This window comes from Monopterus albus, unplaced genomic scaffold (assembly GCF_001952655.1).
Source record: "Monopterus albus unplaced genomic scaffold, M_albus_1.0 scaffold50.1, whole genome shotgun sequence".
In the NCBI taxonomy this organism is placed as follows: domain Eukaryota; kingdom Metazoa; phylum Chordata; class Actinopteri; order Synbranchiformes; family Synbranchidae; genus Monopterus; species Monopterus albus.
In genome coordinates, this window is record NW_018127930.1 from 205337 (window position 1) to 224534 (window position 19198).

Below are 19198 nucleotides of genomic sequence, written 5' to 3' on the forward strand. Positions count from 1 at the left end.
TCCCAATCAACTGGCACCTTTGGCTTTTACTGTAACAGTAGAAAAACTAAACTTGTTATGAACAAAATAACACTGAAAACAACCATAAACTATCCACAGATATCTAGTCCAGTTATGCCTCCATCCCCTAGTCAAACACCCACCGAACCAAATCAGAGGAGTCCTAAGTGCCACCGCAGGGTGTGTCTAGGTGGGGCACGACAACTATGGCAGGTAGCCAAAGTCAGACACACCTCGATAAGGAGGCAGGTAGGAGGAAGTTCTTCATTTTTTATAAGCCTTGATTTTCTCTCTGTCTCTCTCTCTCTCACACACACAAACCCACACACACACAGACAAGCACAATTTATACAAGATTAAAAGTTTAAAAGTTGGACAGAACAAACAACCTCCTGAATTAGCTATAAAATGCCCAACGTGTCCCGAGGGCAGTAAAAGGTTCATCCAGGAAAAGCAGCACATTACAGTTTGATATTTCCTGAATAAAAACTTTGATTAAAAATTCAGATTTCTGATAATTCTACAGGAAAAGACCACAAGGTTATAAAACATATTAGGATTCTTTCTCTTGGGGAAGTCAAAGTTAATCTTATGTAAATGTGCTCTGTAGTTGTAGAGATAATTTGCTGAAGCTTGGGACAGGCAGACTGACTATTCTGTAATGTGTACTACAATATTCAAGCTTAAGTGCTGCAGACTAAATGTTACTCAAGAAGAGATGAAATTACTTTTGCTGAAAACTACTTAAAGCTCCATGCATCAGGGTTTTTTTTGGCTATTTTGGACAAGACTCCAGAATAAGCTGAGCAAGGTGTCCATATCCACCTGATAAATAAAAGTGCAATAATGACTCTTCTTTTAGTTCTGTCTTTGGTTTCCACCAACACCTGTGAAGAATATCTGCCATGTCACTACAGGGAACAGGGGGCAGTTTGAAGTCCTGAAATATTTCAGTACTAGTCACCCTGCAGTGCAGTGCTGCTCACTAGTGTGGATGCTTTGTTTTTTCATCATACGATGTTAAACCAAACTGAGGGAAGAGCTGAGTAAACTCTTCCTAATCAAAGTCTACATCAGTCATAAGTTTGCTGTCATGATAACACATTCTCTGTCTGGTCCAAGTACAGCAGGGAACTCCCCTACCCAGCATGCCCCACTCATGACTCACAGCTGTGGTATGTAACTTTGTATGCTGGTGCACTTTGAACTAGCCGGAGCTTTAAACTGGGAGGGAATGGCAGGAAACGCCCGCAAGCTCATTTACTGACCAGGAATGTTTCACCACAATGGAAACAATGTTTAACTCCGAGTTCACTAATACTGTAAAAAATATGTGAATTAACACAAATGTGCTCTAAATTAACTGATTTTAATCATTTTAAAATAAAGTTCCACATAATATACTGTAAAATGACTATATTAATTTCTGTACAGCTAAAACTTCATTAGTGATATGTAAAATAAGTTCAGCATGCGTCAATCTTTGGAGGTGAAAAATCTTTTTCGGCAATATAATATCTAGCGCTACAATATACAGTATAATAGAATGAACACCTTGTGGTTGTACCCCCCCCGCCAACCAGTCAAGTTTCAGTGAACAGGCATGTCCATCCAGACTCATCTGTTTGCAGAGATGACTTTGAAGGAATTTTAAATGTTTTTAATTTAAAGAAATTCCCTCAAGGTCTTCCTAACATAGCACATACACAAGAATGGGATGTACGCAAGGTCACTGTGACCTTGACCTTTAACCACCAAAATTAATCATTTCATCCTTGAGTCCAAGTGGACTTTTTGCCAAATTTGAATAAATAGTTTCAAGGCGTTCTTCAAATATTGTATTCACAAGAATAGGAAAGAGGTATGTACGTACAAAACATAAATACCTCTGCCCACGACTATGAAGGCATAAAAATTGAAAAACAAACAAAAAAAAAACAAACACATAAATGAGTACTGAAATTTTCTCTTGCATTTTCTCTAATAACATGAAACATGCAATGGACAAATAGCAGGGACTTTCCAAAAGACATTGGAACCCGGCTGCAGTGGCATGCCCCCACTCAACCACAACAACATTACTGAGCCAGTTGGTGTTCCACTTCATCCCAAAGGTGCTGGATGGGTTTGAGATCAGAGCTGTATGGGTCAAATTCCTCCACCACAAACTGATGGAATTTGTACAATGTCAGGTCCCTAAAAATGAACATTGTACACAGGCATGCTGTTATGCTGAAAGGATGTCCACATACTTTTGGCCACATATTGCATTTGGTGCCTTTGGAAACTTTTAGATCTTCAGTAAAATTTCAATATAAAATGCAACTGTATGTGTTCGGCGTCCTTCGCCGCATCATAGGAAAAGGGCAGGTCGGTTCTACCCAATTAGTTTAATGCAGTTCAAACTCGACTATGCTGTGTGCTACAGTGGCATGAACCTCTCTTTCTCTGTCTTTATAAACACTAGCTATACAAAACAGTAGAACCAGTTTGTCTTTGCTCAGTGGTGCAGTGAGTAAGAAACATATTACTTCTGCTATATTTGTTCTCTCCCTCTTTGCTCCTCCCCTGGCAGCTGAAACAGAGCTGAACCAGTTCCTCTGTATGTAACAATTACACACTTTTAAGATCACGTCTCACTTCCCACTATCTGCATAAACCAACCACTTTTTGCAGACTGTTTCTTGAAAAGTACTAACATTGAAAATGTGCTGAATTTTCTATATCATGCTCTGGACTCTGTTAACCGCTATACTGCACTCCATGGTTTTCAAAACTAGCTCCCTTTATCACTATGGAATTTGTTCATCTAGAAGAAGATGACATGGGAAGACAGTTAATCACCATAAAACAGCTTCCAGCCAAAACTGTACAGTCTCATTATCAGGATTTACATTTTCATGATGTGTTTAAAATCTGAAAGATAAAGTGTGGCTCAATTTTTTTCTTTACACATCACAGACATTGCCAATTTACTACATACACAACAGCACAGCTGTTAAAAATAATGAGACGTTGTGGTAACATCGTTTTGTCCTTCATGCACTGTGTACATTAAACTGTGTAATAGTATGTTTTTACTGCCTACAGGCTAAGTTTGGCACAACGTAGCTCTCCTCATCCCAGTATACACACACACATACACACACACTCAGGCGTGCAGGGCCGGGTTTAAAGCCTATGTAGGCACCATATCCAAGCCTAGGCTTAAAGGCCAATAAAATATAGATGCCACTGACATGTAATCAGAGTAGTCTCAAAAGACTAATCACAAATGTGGAATTTTAATTTCTAGATTTAACAGAATAAATGGAAAATTATTGTGATTAAATTTTATCAATGATGCAGTAAGAAACACATCACTACTGATGCAATGAATATGCAAACATAGGAGGGCGGTATGGTGGTGCACTGGTTAGCATCGTCACCTCACGTGAAGACGGTTCCAGGTTAGACCCTCACTTAACAGAAAAAGATGGGAATTGAGCATTAAGTCCTGTAATGTGAATGCAGTGTGGGTTTAGTCACGTGTTTATGTAATATTAGAGTTTCTGTACTGGTTTTCCAACTTGGAAACAGTGTTCACATCAGTATCACCACTGGCAATAATATTACAAAGGTGCTATAAAAGACAAATATTTGCTGTTCAAGGTAATTAAACCAGAATCTTAAGGATGACCATGAATGCTTGCTGTAAGCTGTTGGTGTAATGAGGGAAACTCATCACCAACACATTTGACTTCATGCCTAAGGCCGGCGTCACATTCTGTTTCCAATCTGCAGTCAGTGTTTGTTGTTTTTAATTATTTAACTATGAACTTCTATAAATGTAACCACATCATTTTTAGTTTCCTAACATGAACCATAAATTACCCAATAAGATATTCTTGGAATATGCAACTGAAAAAGAGTCATAATGGTGTCACTGTCAACATGTGGTCTCTGTATGGAAAAATCATCTAATATGAATGTTTTTCAGTCAGTGGTTTTCTAAAATGACAATAAAACTTTTTAATCAACATTCAAAACTACAACTATTCCTTAATACACAAACGATAGCAACACAAGTTAAAAGATCTATATACTCTCAAATTAGGCAAAGTCTAAAGAAAAATGTTTAAAGGGAGAAGCAAAAACCATAACCACTATAATCCTTTTAATAATAATTCTGCAGGCCTCCATAACCACTATAATCCTTTTAATAATTCTGCAGGCCTAATGGATACCAAAATAATGTGTGTGCCTGTCGCCAAGGAGGTGATTAGAAAGAAATGCAGATGATGAAGACTTTCAAACTCATTGATTTTCTCATCATAGTTCACTTTCAAAACTAGAGCACTGACAAAAACAACAACAACATCTAATCTCCAAGCACTGCAGCCCCCAACCAGCACTCACCGAGCCTGCACCCACTCGGCCCTCCGACGAGGCTTAATGAGTAATAAGCACTGGGTGACCATAGTCTTGGAGTCAAGCCAACTTTACCAGATGTCAAATTGAAGCTTGGAGGTACTGCATAATGCAAAACAACACTCATTAAAACTTGGAGGGAAAAACAAGGAGCTGTAAGATGCAAAAATGCACTAAGATGCATTTCAGGAGAAGCGCTGTGGCACTTTTTAAATGTTGAAGATGAATAATTAGGACTCTCAGGCATCCATTAGCATGGGAAATTGCATGATGTACAAAAAGGGCTCCAAACACACTCAGGAGTCTAAAACCTAAACCTTTTGGCCTGAACATTATGTTAAAATAGAGAATGTGAGCTTTGGAAAGGGTGATCTAATGGGATGAAAAAGGGGGGGTGAAATTTTCAGATGCAGAAAAATATTATGAAGCTTTCAGATGAGTTTACATGCAGTGGATTATATGTCAGCAGTTTGCTCAAGTCAAGAATAACTGCATGTCTTTTTAAAATCAGAACTTATAAGTGCTGTAAAAACCCAAAATGAATAGCGATCATATTCCTCTCATATTACTGTAGCTTCTCTCCACTGGCTGTCAGATCCATAATAGAATCAAAAATCCTTTTTCTAACAAACAAAGCCCTTAATGACAAGGCTCCATCGTATCTTAAAGACCTCATAGAGCCTTATCATCCCAACAGAGCACTTTGCTCTCAGAGTGCAGGTCTACTTGTGGTTCCTAGAATCCACAGAAGTAGAATGGGAGGCAGAACCTTTAGCTATCAAGCTCCTCTTCTGTGGAACCAGGTCCCAGTCTCATTTCAGGAGGCAGACACTCTGCATGCATCTATATGCCACCATTACATGTCACTAACTTTGTGTCCCCTTTCTCCTTGTACTGTCCTGGAGCTCTACATTTCTGATGCGCAGTCACTGGCCACCTCAACCTGCCTAGTGTTTGATTGTTTTTTGGGTGGGTTTTTTTTGTGTCTTCTTGCTTTTCTTTTCTTTTCTCTCTCCTCTTTCCACTCCAACCAGCCAAGGCAGAAGGCTGAGATGACCTTTGTTGAAATTTGGTGCTATACAAATAAAGCTGAATTGAATTGAATAGTGCAATGACAAAACTGTAAATAACCAAACAAAGATGAAAGTGTCATGTCAGTTAGTAAATCTGGGAACAAAGTGAAATGGTGTAATGTTTGCTAAACTACAGCCACTATGTCAACACTGACAATTATGAGATAATGGTAAACACTAAAATATAGCATAACTGTAGCACAAGAAGAGTCATGATGCCAGTGATACAATCAGTAAAGTCAGTTGCACATCAGTATCAGCCTAAATTTTTCTCAACACGTTATAGCTACCATAAGTTACTGCTCTTATCAAGTACAGCCAATTTTAATGTTATCCCCTAATTACATGACTGTTATCAGTTATTATCACACCCATAATTGTGATTGAGTAGGGACAAATTCCACCTACCAGTAGGCCAGAAGATATATATATCATCAATATATGTTGTAATGTGGTATTCTGTGAGACTGGCCTCTGTTCTGAAATAGGAGGTTCTATTTCCTTTGCCTTTTTCACCTATGGTGGCTGTCACTGGTTGTGTTAATTCCAAACTGCATATGTCAACTACATCGCTGGCAGCCCAGAAGAGTTCTACAGAGACACACAGGAGAGTCAAGGCATCAGAGCAGCGTGAACTCATGTAAAGAACAGCAGATAAGGTGGGTTTGTGGCTGGCGGGTCTGATTATCGGATTACATAACCACATACCAGCAATTTTCTTTCCTGCCTGTATTAAAAACTGATCATTTGAATTTCATAACACCACAATAATATAGCTGCAACAGCCACCCCAGAGTTTAACAGGGAGCTTGTATTTACACAAAGACACAAACACACACACACACACACACACACACACACACACACTTCAGGGGACATTATATTGAAACGCATTCATTTCCCAGACACCTACCCTAACCCTAACCTAATCTACAAGCCTACTTGCCTAACCCTCATCCTAACTGTAAACCGAGTAATCACTCTAAAATATAATGATTTATGTTTTGCGGCCTTACTTTATGTCCCCATAAGCATTCCGAATCCCCACAGTGTGAGTGTGTAAACAGATTGACATACCCCAGAACATGGCCACACACACACATGCACATGGAAATATTCACAAGTATGTAACATTACCATTCTAAACAATCTTGCCTATTTGTTAGTCTTCCATTGAAGGTTCACACCCTCATTCCTAACGTACCTGCCATCTCCCTCCAACTTCCTACATTCCCCTGATTCTCAGATGACTTGCAGCTTGTCACACTCAGTCATAATCTTAAATCTTTGGCTAATAAAAATCAGCATGGGCACTGCTAGCTGAAACTGTTTTTGTTTTAGAAAGGTCTTTTATCCTTTTTATCCTCATCCTGAGAAGTCAGAAATATCCAAACATCATGTGATCCACATGACCTCTGATGATTCACATCAGGCTGCAAACACTTTAGTCTGCGAGAGGTAGAAGGATTCAAGTTACCAACTTGATCAATCAGGATGTTGATACTATACACAATGCTGATAAGTTTACTGTACAGTGACATCCTCTCTAAAATGATAGCACACAGTCCTTTCAGTGTTTCATGCTATTCATACTATTTTGTGTAATTCCACATTTAACACAATTTAAATTAGCATGTAAGTTGATAGCAGCTAGCATATATGTTTAGTTGCAGGAACCTCCAGTAAGATCAGTGCTAACAAATTAGTGCTGGTTGTCTGGATTTACAGCAAGCTCCATTTTAGCATGCATGCTAACATACTAGCATTCACTGTATTGAGTTATAGACAGCTTCAAATAACATTTCATGTGTTAACAGCAAACTCATTAAACATTCTAATATTTAAACACTGAATTTGTATTTCTTTGAACAATATGCATCTCATTTTAATACTTTTGCTTACATTTCTACACAGACTGGTCCTAAAAGTAGCATCTTTTAAAATGTCTCCAAATAAAATTGAATTACAGCTAGAAAGTTAATTTTTAGAGAAAAATGTCAGTTCAAGACATCTCAAACTGACTTTGACATTGTACAGAATAAAACAGTAGATTGATACAAGGGTTGTAACATTAATTCTATTTTGTTAATGACTGATGGGCCGGATGCCACCTCAGGGCGCACCTCATACCACACGGTATTTTAATTATAATAGAGATGAATGTAGTATGAATGCAGCACACAGTACTCGGCTTGCTCTGTAAAATGCTGGGTAGGCAGAAACAAAATGTTGCATGTCCCTGTTTCAAATCTTCTAACCGAGACCTAGAAATATGGGCAGAGGAAAGGATCAAGACATGCCCCACCTAGCTAGACAGTCATGCCCTTAACATCAACTTAAATACAGTTGAATTTGATCTGTAGCAGACACAATGCTTCCATCAAATCAGCTTGAAGGGATAAAAAAAAAATCAAATGAATGTCATTTTATTACAGGGTTGTAATTTTGCTAATCAAAGATTTATATCAAGCAATTTTAACAGTCAAGCTGCATAGCAGCCTTAATAATCTTCATGGTGCAGGTATGTACTGTACAGTATGCCGCTGAGTGGTTGTGTTGTGCTATCATTTCTGCAAAGAAACAGAAGTGATTCTTGAGTACGAATGAAGGCAAACACAGAAACCTGCTCATCATAAACCATCCTGACAAGTGACAGACAACACCCTCACACAGTAACAGAACTACACTCCAGCATGACAAGACACCTTTTACCTTGGTGTCATTGTGAGGAAATGTACTAACCTGTGCACAATTCTGATCCCCTGAATAACTGCTAATGGTTTAACAGAATGAAGAGTGTTCATAATAAAACACATCTGAAAAATGTCAAGATTTAACATTTTATTCCTTAAAATAAGGAAAATGTAGCTTTAAGAAACAGTGAAAATGTTGAAAATGCACAGTTTGAGGATCTTCAGTGTTCAGAGGAAAATCCACAAAAAAGACACAATACGAACTCACCCCACCGATGATGAGGTCGAGACCATTCTACACAGTTCTCACATTAAGTCAAGTGTGTTTAAACCAGGCATCAGAACATTTTTATGCTTTTTTATTACATAGCTACATGCTAACGTAACAGAGGTTTTTGTGACTGGAAGTACACACACACATGCATACGTTGTGTTTCCATCGATTCAGGGGACATCACGTCGACTTACCTTATTTCCTGGAGACTTACCCTAACCTTAAACCAAGTCATCCCTCTAAAATGTAAAAATTTAATTTTTGGGGATATACTTCATGAAGGAGAAGAAGAAAAGAACAAGAGAAACCACGTCTCCCTGTCTCATCATTTCTTTCCTGTTTTACAGGTCAGTGTTGTATTAAAACCTCACAAAACCTTGCAGTATTTAAGCTAAAACTGAGCTATGATTTTATGATAAGCTGGGGAATAAAATTAGCAAAGAAAATTTGGAAAAGTAATAATGGTAATAATGGCAGAAATACACTCGGTCTCTCTCTTAAGCAACATGCTAGCTAAATGTTGTTAGTGCATTTTTGGTGCAATTATAGCCAAACTACATTTGGAGAACTGACTGCAGACAAATGCTTTTGGACTCAGTAGTGATATGTGAAGGCTTAGTATTTACAGTGTTTTGTATGTGTTAAGTGCACACAAGAACCCTATATGGAAATACAGTTGAAGTACATTTGTGACAATACTGAAAAAGGACATAGCACATAGTGTTCAGTGAATTAATGAATTTCTGTGAATAAATAATGGTGGAGAACTCAAAAAGAGTAACTATGTCTCCCTGTTTAATTATTTCTTTCCTGTTTTATAGGATATATGTAGCTGCCTAAGGGTGCTGCAGCCAAATTCCTGTAACATAAACAGCTTTACATCCCCACAACACCCCCACCCTGAGCAATACCACGCCACACACACACACACACACACACACACACACACACACACACACACACAGGTATCTGCTAGGAGTGAAACATGTTTTCTAAAACCAGTGACATCATTTATCATCTTACTGCTTATTAGGTCTCTCTCTCTCGCTGTGTGCGTCTCTCTCACACACACATACACTGAACTCAAAGTACCCTCACTGGCATAGCCCAATACATTTCCTAATGCCAAGCCCTAGATTCAGCCTCAACTGCGACAGTCACATCTACTGTGACTGTGTTTACACCACTTAAGTAACCAGGTTACAATCGGCTTTCTCGAGTAAGCCGATTTCTTAACTGTCATGTAAATGGGAAACCTGGTTTCTGTATTCGGGGTAGGGGATTAGGGAAACCTATTTTCCCCAAGTAGATTTCTCCTGGAGAACACCATTTTCTCTGCCATGTATACATGTAACCAGGTTTCTAAACAGCTTTCTACAAGAGCACATGTGCAAAAGACAAGCTCCAAGGTCGCTTGTGCATGTGACTAGAGAAAAACAGAAAGTTGTCACCAACATAAACAGATGATTATCAACATGGTGAGCAGCAGCAGCAAAGAGATGTTAGGCAAGCAGCAGTGTATTGCTCTTTATAAAGAATGGGCTAGTTGAGCCAAACCAAGCCCCTAGTTCTCATCCTTGTTGTCTCCTCTCTTTTAAAACAAAAAGAAATGTGTTAGAGAAAACTAATGACTAACTATAAATATTTGAGGGTTATCCAAGAAAGATCTAACTTTAATCGATAACTGCTGTTTTTAAAAACATCATATTGCAGCATTGGGGGCGGAGATACACTTGGCCGGGTCCCCCAAAATCCCTTGGGGGAAGCACCTGGTGGGATCCTCCATAATGGCCCTCTGGGCAGGATGCGTTTAGTTCGGGGCTGGCGTGGATTGTTCAGTGTGTGCCTGTGTTCTGCTGTTGCTGTGCGGTTGCCAAAGGGAGAAATAAAAGAGAAAAAGGCAACTTCTGTCTCTGGCTCCTTTCTCAAGCTAGCCTACGTTACCATATGTTGGTTTTAAAAGAGAAAAGACTGTTTGGGTTGTCTGAGTAATGTTCTCATATCATGTATCCACACAGCTGTTTCCATAAGCTTTTCTACTTGAAGCATGTTGACCTGTTTCCCATTGGTGAGACAGTCCCATACTGGTCTACACTGAACATATGCTTAACCTGAACCTAATATTTACCTTAAAGGGGCCATGGCATGCTTTTCCTTGTTTGTTGACTTATTTACAATGTTACAACGGCGTTTTGACTTATTTACAATGTTACAACGGCAAAGTCTCCTCTTAGATGTGACCTAAAGCTCAAAAAAATGAGGTGAACATATGTTCTAATATTTCTATGTAGAAGTAACTCGGTTTATACATGCCTTGCGAACTCTCGCTTGAGAGACTTTTTTTCTAACAAAAGTAAGTACTGCACTGTGACCAGAGGATGTGGAGAAAAATACAGGGCCTGAGGTTACTGCATGTCCAGGAATGTTCCTGTACAGGGACTCGCTGTTTTACGCAGCGACCATCGGTTGGAGTTACCAACTTTGGAGCTATGTAAAAAGGAGTGATGTTTCCACTACTTGGTGGGACTTAACGGCAAGTTTAAAACAACCACACACTGCATGTCTGTTAATGTGTTGTTGCAATGTTAGAGATAAGGCTGGAGAAGTTACTGTTTGCATTATTCCAGTTAAAATATGGGGTTTCTCAACTACCTGCTTTGTTTAGAGTGTTACACATCTCTTTTCATCGGTACATATACCGTTGTTTACCTATCTATGGAGGAGAAATTCAAATTAATTAATGCTGTCACAGTTTATTGTGCTGTCCACTTGCAACACAACACCAGCAACAGGAACTGTGCACGTTCACAAACTGTCCTCTCGTTTTAAGGAAGATGCTTTCTGGCTCTCTGATTCTGAAACATTTACAAACTATTTGGAGTTATGAGGGGTGCCAAGCTAATCTAGAGGTACCCAAGATTAAACATTAAATGGCTGGAAACGAGCAAAGTGAGCAGCCATGGGCACTTTAAACGTAAAGCCAAGTCCAAATCCTCAAACAGCACTCTGAAGAAATGAAGAGCACAAGAAATGCCTTCACCACCCAAAAATGTCATTCTCACTCGTCTGAAACATGTCCTCACAAACATATAGCACACACATGAAATTATAAACCCTCTCCCCACATGAAAGATTGTGTTATAATAGGGATGCTTAAAGGCTCTGTCACACTATCAGTTAGTATGTTGAGAGAGCATTTGTCTCCTTTCAGTAACTGTCTTATTTGAGCAAATGATGCCCAACCTTGACAGCCATGATGGAGTCAACTACAAAATACAGAGACAGTAGAAAAAAAACTACTGTGACAGACTAGTGCTATACACCATATTCCTGGCTGGCTATGGTGTTAGCAATTAGCATGCCAGCTACAACAAGTTAGTTCATCAATTTTCCCTGCAAATGGTTACTATGTCACCAAGTCTCTAGAACCATTTACTATCTCAAAGTATGGCAAGTATTGATAAAGTAATGGTACTAAACTTCAGGTTTTGTAGCTGTACTTGTACAGAAAAATATCATTACCCAGCCCTAGATACAGTAAAAGAGTAAAGCACCTCATCTGTTGTTGTACTTTATTACTTTAATATAAAAGGTCAGTAGAAGGCAGGAAACCCTGGTGGATTTTTAACGTCTCTATTTCTGGACTCCTTCTTGGCAAGTGTATGTGAGAGAATGGGGTGGGTGTGTGCGAGTGAGAGCGAACAGTTGTATTTTCTCGTTGGTCTGGTTGGTTAACTGTCTGGGCTGGAGTCAAGGGAAAGAATGTAGTCCCATTGAAACTCATTAAAGAGAGTGAGAGGGAGTGAGAGAATGGGTGTGCGTCAAAGTGAAAGACAGAAAGAAAGTTGGATGAAGATATACATAAACTGTTCATCCACTGCCATTATATTCCGATTTGTCACTTAACACAAACTCTTCTTTTTCAGCAGAGAAAGATTGTTGAACTTGAGAGATATGTGGAAAGATTTAAACAAGCAAAGGAAGAGTGGTGTGAAGAAATCGGCAGAAAATATGTGAGAGTGAACAGGGACAAAAGGAAAGAGGAGAAAAAGGAGATGTGGAGAAAAAGAGAAACACAGGAAATCGTGTATCTGAGTGATGGAAAAATAAGGAAAGAAACTATAAGAAGGAAGTGAAAAAAATAAAGGAACAGACAGTGAAATATGGTCAAGTTCAAATTTGTGACGTAGGATATAATAAGCACATAATTTGGCCAAAGCCTGCCTCAGTGTGCACAGGTAATTAGTGGGCAGTTTATGTAATTAGAACAATAAATCACAGAGCAAATTTTAAGGAAGAGGTGCCATCTTTCTGTACATAAACTCAGAAATATATAAAAAAAAAATTATATGCCAAAAAACTCAACAATATTACAATAAAAAAATATAAAAATGCTAAATAATAAAAAATAACCTATAGAATTTACACCAAAAATTAAATAATAAACAAATGAAATGAAAGTGTAAGACAAAAATAACAATTAAAAGAAGGCTGTGTTTTCTGCACAGACATACACTAATAGCTAATAATAACTCCTCATTGAGGACTACTGGTGAAAAAGTACCTTATGGGGAGAGTGGAAAGAAAGTGAAATAAAGTAAAAGAGGTTCAACAGAAGAGATGAAGTAGTGAAAAAGAGACAAGGAAATGGAGAATCAACAGACATAAAACATAAAGTAAATTAGAACATGAGAAATAAAACAGCAGATAAACACAATAAACACAGGACATCAAGACAAAGGAGGAAGATGGAAAGAGACTGTAAGGAACCACAGGCTGACAGTAAGACATGCTAACAGCTGAGGCATTCCTTAGCCGGGGAAAACACTTAGACATGTATGAGTGACTCCTGTGTTTGCTCAGGAGTCCGACAACAGCATCACAACAGTGTTTCACACGCAGAGTGCAGGACGGAAGCAGAAAGACAGGCTAGAAACCTGCACTTCATTTAAATCTTTTTAAATGCTTTAGCAGATAGTATTTCAAGCAGACGCATAAAGCTACTGTAGCTCCGTTTCCCCTGCCACTGTAACACTACAACATTAGGCTAGCAATGTCTCATGTTTCCATTTACAACAATGTTAAAATAAACTTTGGTTTCAGGGTCAGAAACACCAGTTAAGTATGTGTTAAAAGACCAAACTAAGATACACAATCTAATTTATCTGCTTGAGGAGGCAGATAGTATCTTCAGTATCACTCTTCTAGGAGCTAGATATCAAGTAGGGGTGTAATTCACAAGTTTCAAAACAATGTGATCTTATATCGACCCTCTTAGTCAGCGATCACATTTGCAACAATACAATTTCAATTCCATCCTCACAACAATTGCTTCTGATAGGAGAATTTACTCATTATTTTTCTTCCAAGACCAATTCACAGAGAGAGGGTTTTTGATGTGTGTCACTCGCCCGACTCACGCAACAGCCAGAACTCAAGTCTATAAAATGTGTCAAACCACACCAACACAGAGACATGTATAAGACGTGCGTCACCACTGGACATGTTTTTCTGTGCCTCAAGTCTGTTTTTGTTTTCCTCTGGCACATTTAATAAAACGTAATTTTCACAGACAGCTGTTACAATCACATCAATCCTTTGTTATTTTTATGCTGCAAACTTCTTACTGGCATCTGTAATGACCGGCTCCTGGTGTCACTGTGAGCCTTTGGTTTCACTGTCCCATGCAGTATGAGTGAGACAGTGAAATCAATAAATCTATTGTATAGATAAAAATGCTGCTAATTTCCCTCTGATGAGTCCACATGAAGACTGCCGGTGCCTGGTGAGGACAGTTTGACGGCCTTTGTCCACATCCTACAGACTCAAAGCAACATTATCATTCCCTTGGAGTCGTGTTTATGTCTGGCTGATGAGCATAAATCAAGTATCTTTTTAGCTCTAGTTTCATTGGCCCCCGAGAAATATATCTGGCTCTTTAGCTGGTCAGTGCTCCACTGTCTTCACCAGCTAGTCACTGTGTTTGTTTGTGTGCCTGGTGTTTGGCACTGAGCGGGTATTGGACAGTGAGTTTATCAAAGATTGTTAACAAACAGCTGCCTGGTGCTGCTGGAAATGAGTGTGATGAGAGAATGAATAACAACATACAACTATAAGGAGAAAACTCTCTCTTATGTTACATAACCTCATTGCCAGAAGATGCAAACTGTCACCATCACTGAACAACTGCCCAGGTTTTGTCCCAACACATGCAGAGGCCCAGTGCATAAACAGTGCAGTCAGGTCAGGTATTGTTGTTATCATTATTGTTGTCACAAATTAACCAATACTTGACACTGTGGCTCCAATATAGGTGACATTAGCACCCTCCACCCAGCTGAAGTAAAGATAAGTCTCCTTTCTGCAGCTCTTATCTGAGCACAGAGCCAAGGATAGTCAGACTTGCCCTTTGACTCGACACAGTGGCACGGTGGAGATAAAACAAATGGGAATTTCAAACTTTCACAAATTTGGTCCTGCACAGATTTTCTGCTTCTGTGTAAGTCGGATGGAGCTTAAAGGTGAAGTTGTGGTGAGTGGAAGCAACTGTACCTTGTGATACAAACAGTGACAAGCCACTGCAGCAGTTACATTTCTAAGGTTCACTGTGGCACATTTTTTGTTTGTTTGTTGTTGTCTTGTGAAGTTCCTATGGTGACCAAAAGTAAGTGTACACTGCCAACATACTTCAGTATGTGGCAGTGGCCACCCTAACATTCCAGCTAAAACTGATGTTTGAACATGCCGTCACTCTATAACCATGTGCACCGACATGTTGCCATTACAGCCTCCGCTGTTCTGGGAAGTCAGAGCCTTCCACATCAAACTGGGAAAAGTTCCCACAGAGTTGGAAGTACTACTGTCTAAAATAGTGTTGTAAGCTGTAGCACTAGAGTACGCCTGTGGACAAGGAGATTACTATAGCCCAAACCAGGAGACAGCTCCAGACCAAGTTCACTAAAGTATGGGCAGGAGATAATGATTTCACATGGACTTTATGCCATACTGTGAAGGATACACAAAGATATTCTGTGCAGCTACAGTGTGTGATACTTCTTGGACTCACAGGATGATAACCTGTGGGTTTATAATGACTTACTCACCACTGGAATGATATAAGATCCCACAGTGACTTAAAATGCATTAATTTATTCCAGTAGTTCCCAAAATACACACTGCATTGACGTTTCTACATCTTGATTTCTTGTGAAATACTCCAAGCCTTCAAATGAAAAACACTAAAGTTACAGTTTTTAATCTCCTGATTAATTTATATCGTACTCTATGAACTTTATTAAACTTAACTGATATCTAAAGTTCAACTAAATATTATGCAATGTTCATAGTGACTTTTAAACGTTTTTGATATGACTGACGTTGTTACAAATACTCCCCGCTGTTAGTTTTTATCTAATATAGCTTCTGAGAGTTGACGATTCAATAAACAAGGTCTACTGTCTGAACTCCGGCTGCAGTAAACGCGCCGTGAACTCACTGAATTCAGGCCCGGACTCAGTGTAAACAACAGCTGAAAGCGACACTGCGGTCAGGTTAAAAGGCGAGTGTCCAGGTAAATGAGTCGCTTACCTGTTGACGTTCCCTCTGCGACGCTCTGCTTTCGTCTGTCAGACGTCTGTTTCCAGCTGACAGCAGTTTGCACTGTGGGTGGGTCCAGGACTCCACCTGCCGCACACCGGAGCCGTGCGTGATGAGAGCGCGCGGGACTTCGCTGACGCACGCACAACAGTTGTCACGTTATGTGCAACCGCATGGTAGAGGTGAATTACAGGAGGCACGGAACGTGATGTCAGCGGGATAAAAATCACTAATTGAAAGTTCAGTTCTCTGGCACAAAGTTCTTGAGAAGTAGCTCGGACAACTCTCTTTCTCTCACCATTTTTGGAGATGTAGTGCACCAGTGTCACCAAAATGCAACTATTTTAACTATTTAAGGAATGTTCTGTGCCCTTGAGGCATTTTACAGTATGTTCTGTGTTCTTCTCTCTCATAACATTAACGAAGAACTAAATAAGAAAGCGGATTCATTCAGTCAAGTTCTATAAGTACCTACCTACCTACCTACCTACCTACCTACCTACCTACCTACCTACCTACCTACCTACCTACCTACCTACCTACCTACCAACAGCACCAACCTACAGTATCTTGCTTTAAATTGAGTTCCAGTGGGAAACAAACAAAAAATAACAAATTGAAGAATGCATTCATCCTTCTGTGGACTCTTCTTCACTACTAGCCTACATAGGCATATACTGGACTATTCCACTCTATGCATACATGCTGTGCAGGATATTACACATGACACTTGTCTGAGTTGCAAACTAGACCCTGACTGGCTCCCAGACTAGTTGTAATGTCACAAAAATATATGCTCCTATGTGTATGTCACTTAAATTTAAAGGGAAATTAATAACCAGATGTGACAACAAATCCTCCAAACTAAATGACCAGAAGGTATATCAGATAAAGAGCTAAAATCCCCTGTTATGATGTAACAATGCTGTGGTGTATGTTTGGTTAGCTAAAGACACAAAAGACAACTCGGTTAGGTTTACCAAAGGATCATCATCATGGTTAAAACAAACATTTATTTTTGTATCGGTCACTTGGTTTTAGAAGGGACAGACCAATGTGCTTCTAATATGTCATCTGTACTGTGATCCCGAGCTATTGTAATAAACATGAGCAAAATCTGAACACAGTGATTGCACATAAAGCTTACAGTTGAGGTTTGGAGTCTCCTGGAATTGAGAGGAATGGCTGTTGGTTAAACACCCGCTGGTTGCTTAGGTGTCAGACTGAACGCTGAGCTGTTTTGTGTTGGGAAACTTTGATAGCCACACCTTGCATTCCTCTGTGCTGGAGCTGTGAACACACCCATCAGCAGGTTACACTATCAGCTCTCTCACACACACACAAATGGACACCATACCATGCATTCAAATGGGCAGAGTAATACCTCATCAGTATGTGCTGTTGTCCTATAAAGAGCACTTTCTTGAAACAGCCTGTTTCGGGGAAACCTTCAATGAACAAAACTGAAAATATACATAAACCTGAACATGTCATTTTCAAGTTCCAGCAGGTGACTCACCTGAGGAAATCTTTGTCACAATCTGGACTGATGAGGGTGCAGCACATCACTTTATTCTGTACAAATACTGTACACACCTGCTCATAAACCTGATAGGTGCGGACTGAGACAGATGTAGTACAGACATACTGTAACTTTGTGAAGGTGTCTGTTGCTATGAATATTGTAATGCACTTTTCCCACACAGATCACTAGGAAATTCCATTCTAACAAACATGATCCAGTCTGATTCAATTAACATGAGATGACACTGAACTCTGCAATGCCAGATTGGTGTAGTTCTGTAACTGATACCTAAAATTCACTTGTGAATATATATACAGTCCTGTAATAGTTTATCTGTAATTTGAGCAGGAGAAAAAGACACCATGAGAGAAGGGAGGGGAAGTGTCTGTTCCAGAGAGCCAAGCTGTAAGTGCTGACCTGAACTCATCACTACATTTTCTTATCAAATCAACAAGAAAAGGTAATGACAGTAGCTGTGCTGTGAGCTCTGCTATATTAAAATAACTGGAGACAGACTGACACAATCTCACAAAACACGTCATCTCACCCAGGAAGGGCACGAACCAGCGAGTGTTTAGTGGCTGAGCCTTTTCACACGGGGCCTAATAGGGCACAGCCCAAAAACAGTGCATGGAGAATGAGAGGGTCTTTTATGTGGGACGGTGAATCTGAGATTAAGGCTCTGACTGTTGTCTGTACACCAAACTGCAATTTGTAGTATGCAGCCTTCTTGAATGTAAGGTGGGGTCCTGGAAAGGATACCACCTAGGGACCGTACAGAGGGGCAATCTGAAGGAATGGCCTGTCTGTGCTGAACTCAAGTGGTGTTTTGTTTTTGGACTTCTGTGCTAGTTGTGGATTGGCTATGACAAGCACCATGTTCAAGCATAGGGTGGTTCCTAAATGTACAGTATCTTGTACTAGAACACCCTAGACCAAAAAAATAAATGGTCAATTGAGGGGTAGAGGTTAGGTATCTTATTAAGAGGCTGCACTGCTGCGTGTTTAATGACAACTGGAGCAGACCCTGTCTCAAGGCAATGATTGATTAGGGCCAGGATACTTGAGCCTGTAGTATCAAAGACCTCATTGATAAATCGGGAGGGGAGAATGTCAAAGAGCAGTTTTGTAGATTTCAGGTTACTAATATTATCACCTAAGAGTGAGAGAGACAGGCTTAAAATGACTTAGAACAGCACAGGATATGGGACAGCTGAAGCTACATTTGAGCCTCAGACAAACACTGGAGTGAGCTATTCATAAAATGAAAGTTGTGTATTTGTCCCTCATGTTTTGCAGCATAGTGACTTTTCGGGTGGAAACATTCAGGGTCAGTGTGCAGAGTATGAAAAGTGACAATGACTAAGACCTATTCTCACATACACAGGGATACATCAATATTGTTTTTACACCAACCTGAAAAATTCCAGAGTATTCCTTTAATGAGGATGGAGCACACACTGCTTTGTCACCTGCCTCATCAGATTTAATCCTGCTGGTCCAACCACCACAAGGTCCCAAGCTCACTTCTCTGACCTTTAACCTTTAGACTTCTCTAACTACTGCCCCTACACACCCCTGTGTGTAAACCGTACACAGCTCCTCTCTCAGTTTGAAGAAACCCGTC

At 39.6% G+C, this 19198-nt stretch overlaps 1 protein-coding gene across 3 annotated transcripts in view; it reads right to left on the reverse strand.

Annotated features, from left to right (window-relative positions):
• Nucleotides 1-16252, reverse strand: part of LOC109960691 (cingulin-like protein 1) — a 64457-nt gene extending 48205 nt beyond the window's left edge. For 2 of the 3 annotated variants that reach the window (XM_020600959.1, XM_020600958.1), the window contains exon 1: nucleotides 16038-16252. The gene's annotated coding sequence lies outside the window, so the exon portion shown is untranslated. The remainder of the gene's footprint in view (nucleotides 1-16037) is intronic. The other variant, XM_020600961.1, reaches the window with a different exon arrangement.
• Nucleotides 16253-19198: the final 2946 nt, after the last annotated feature.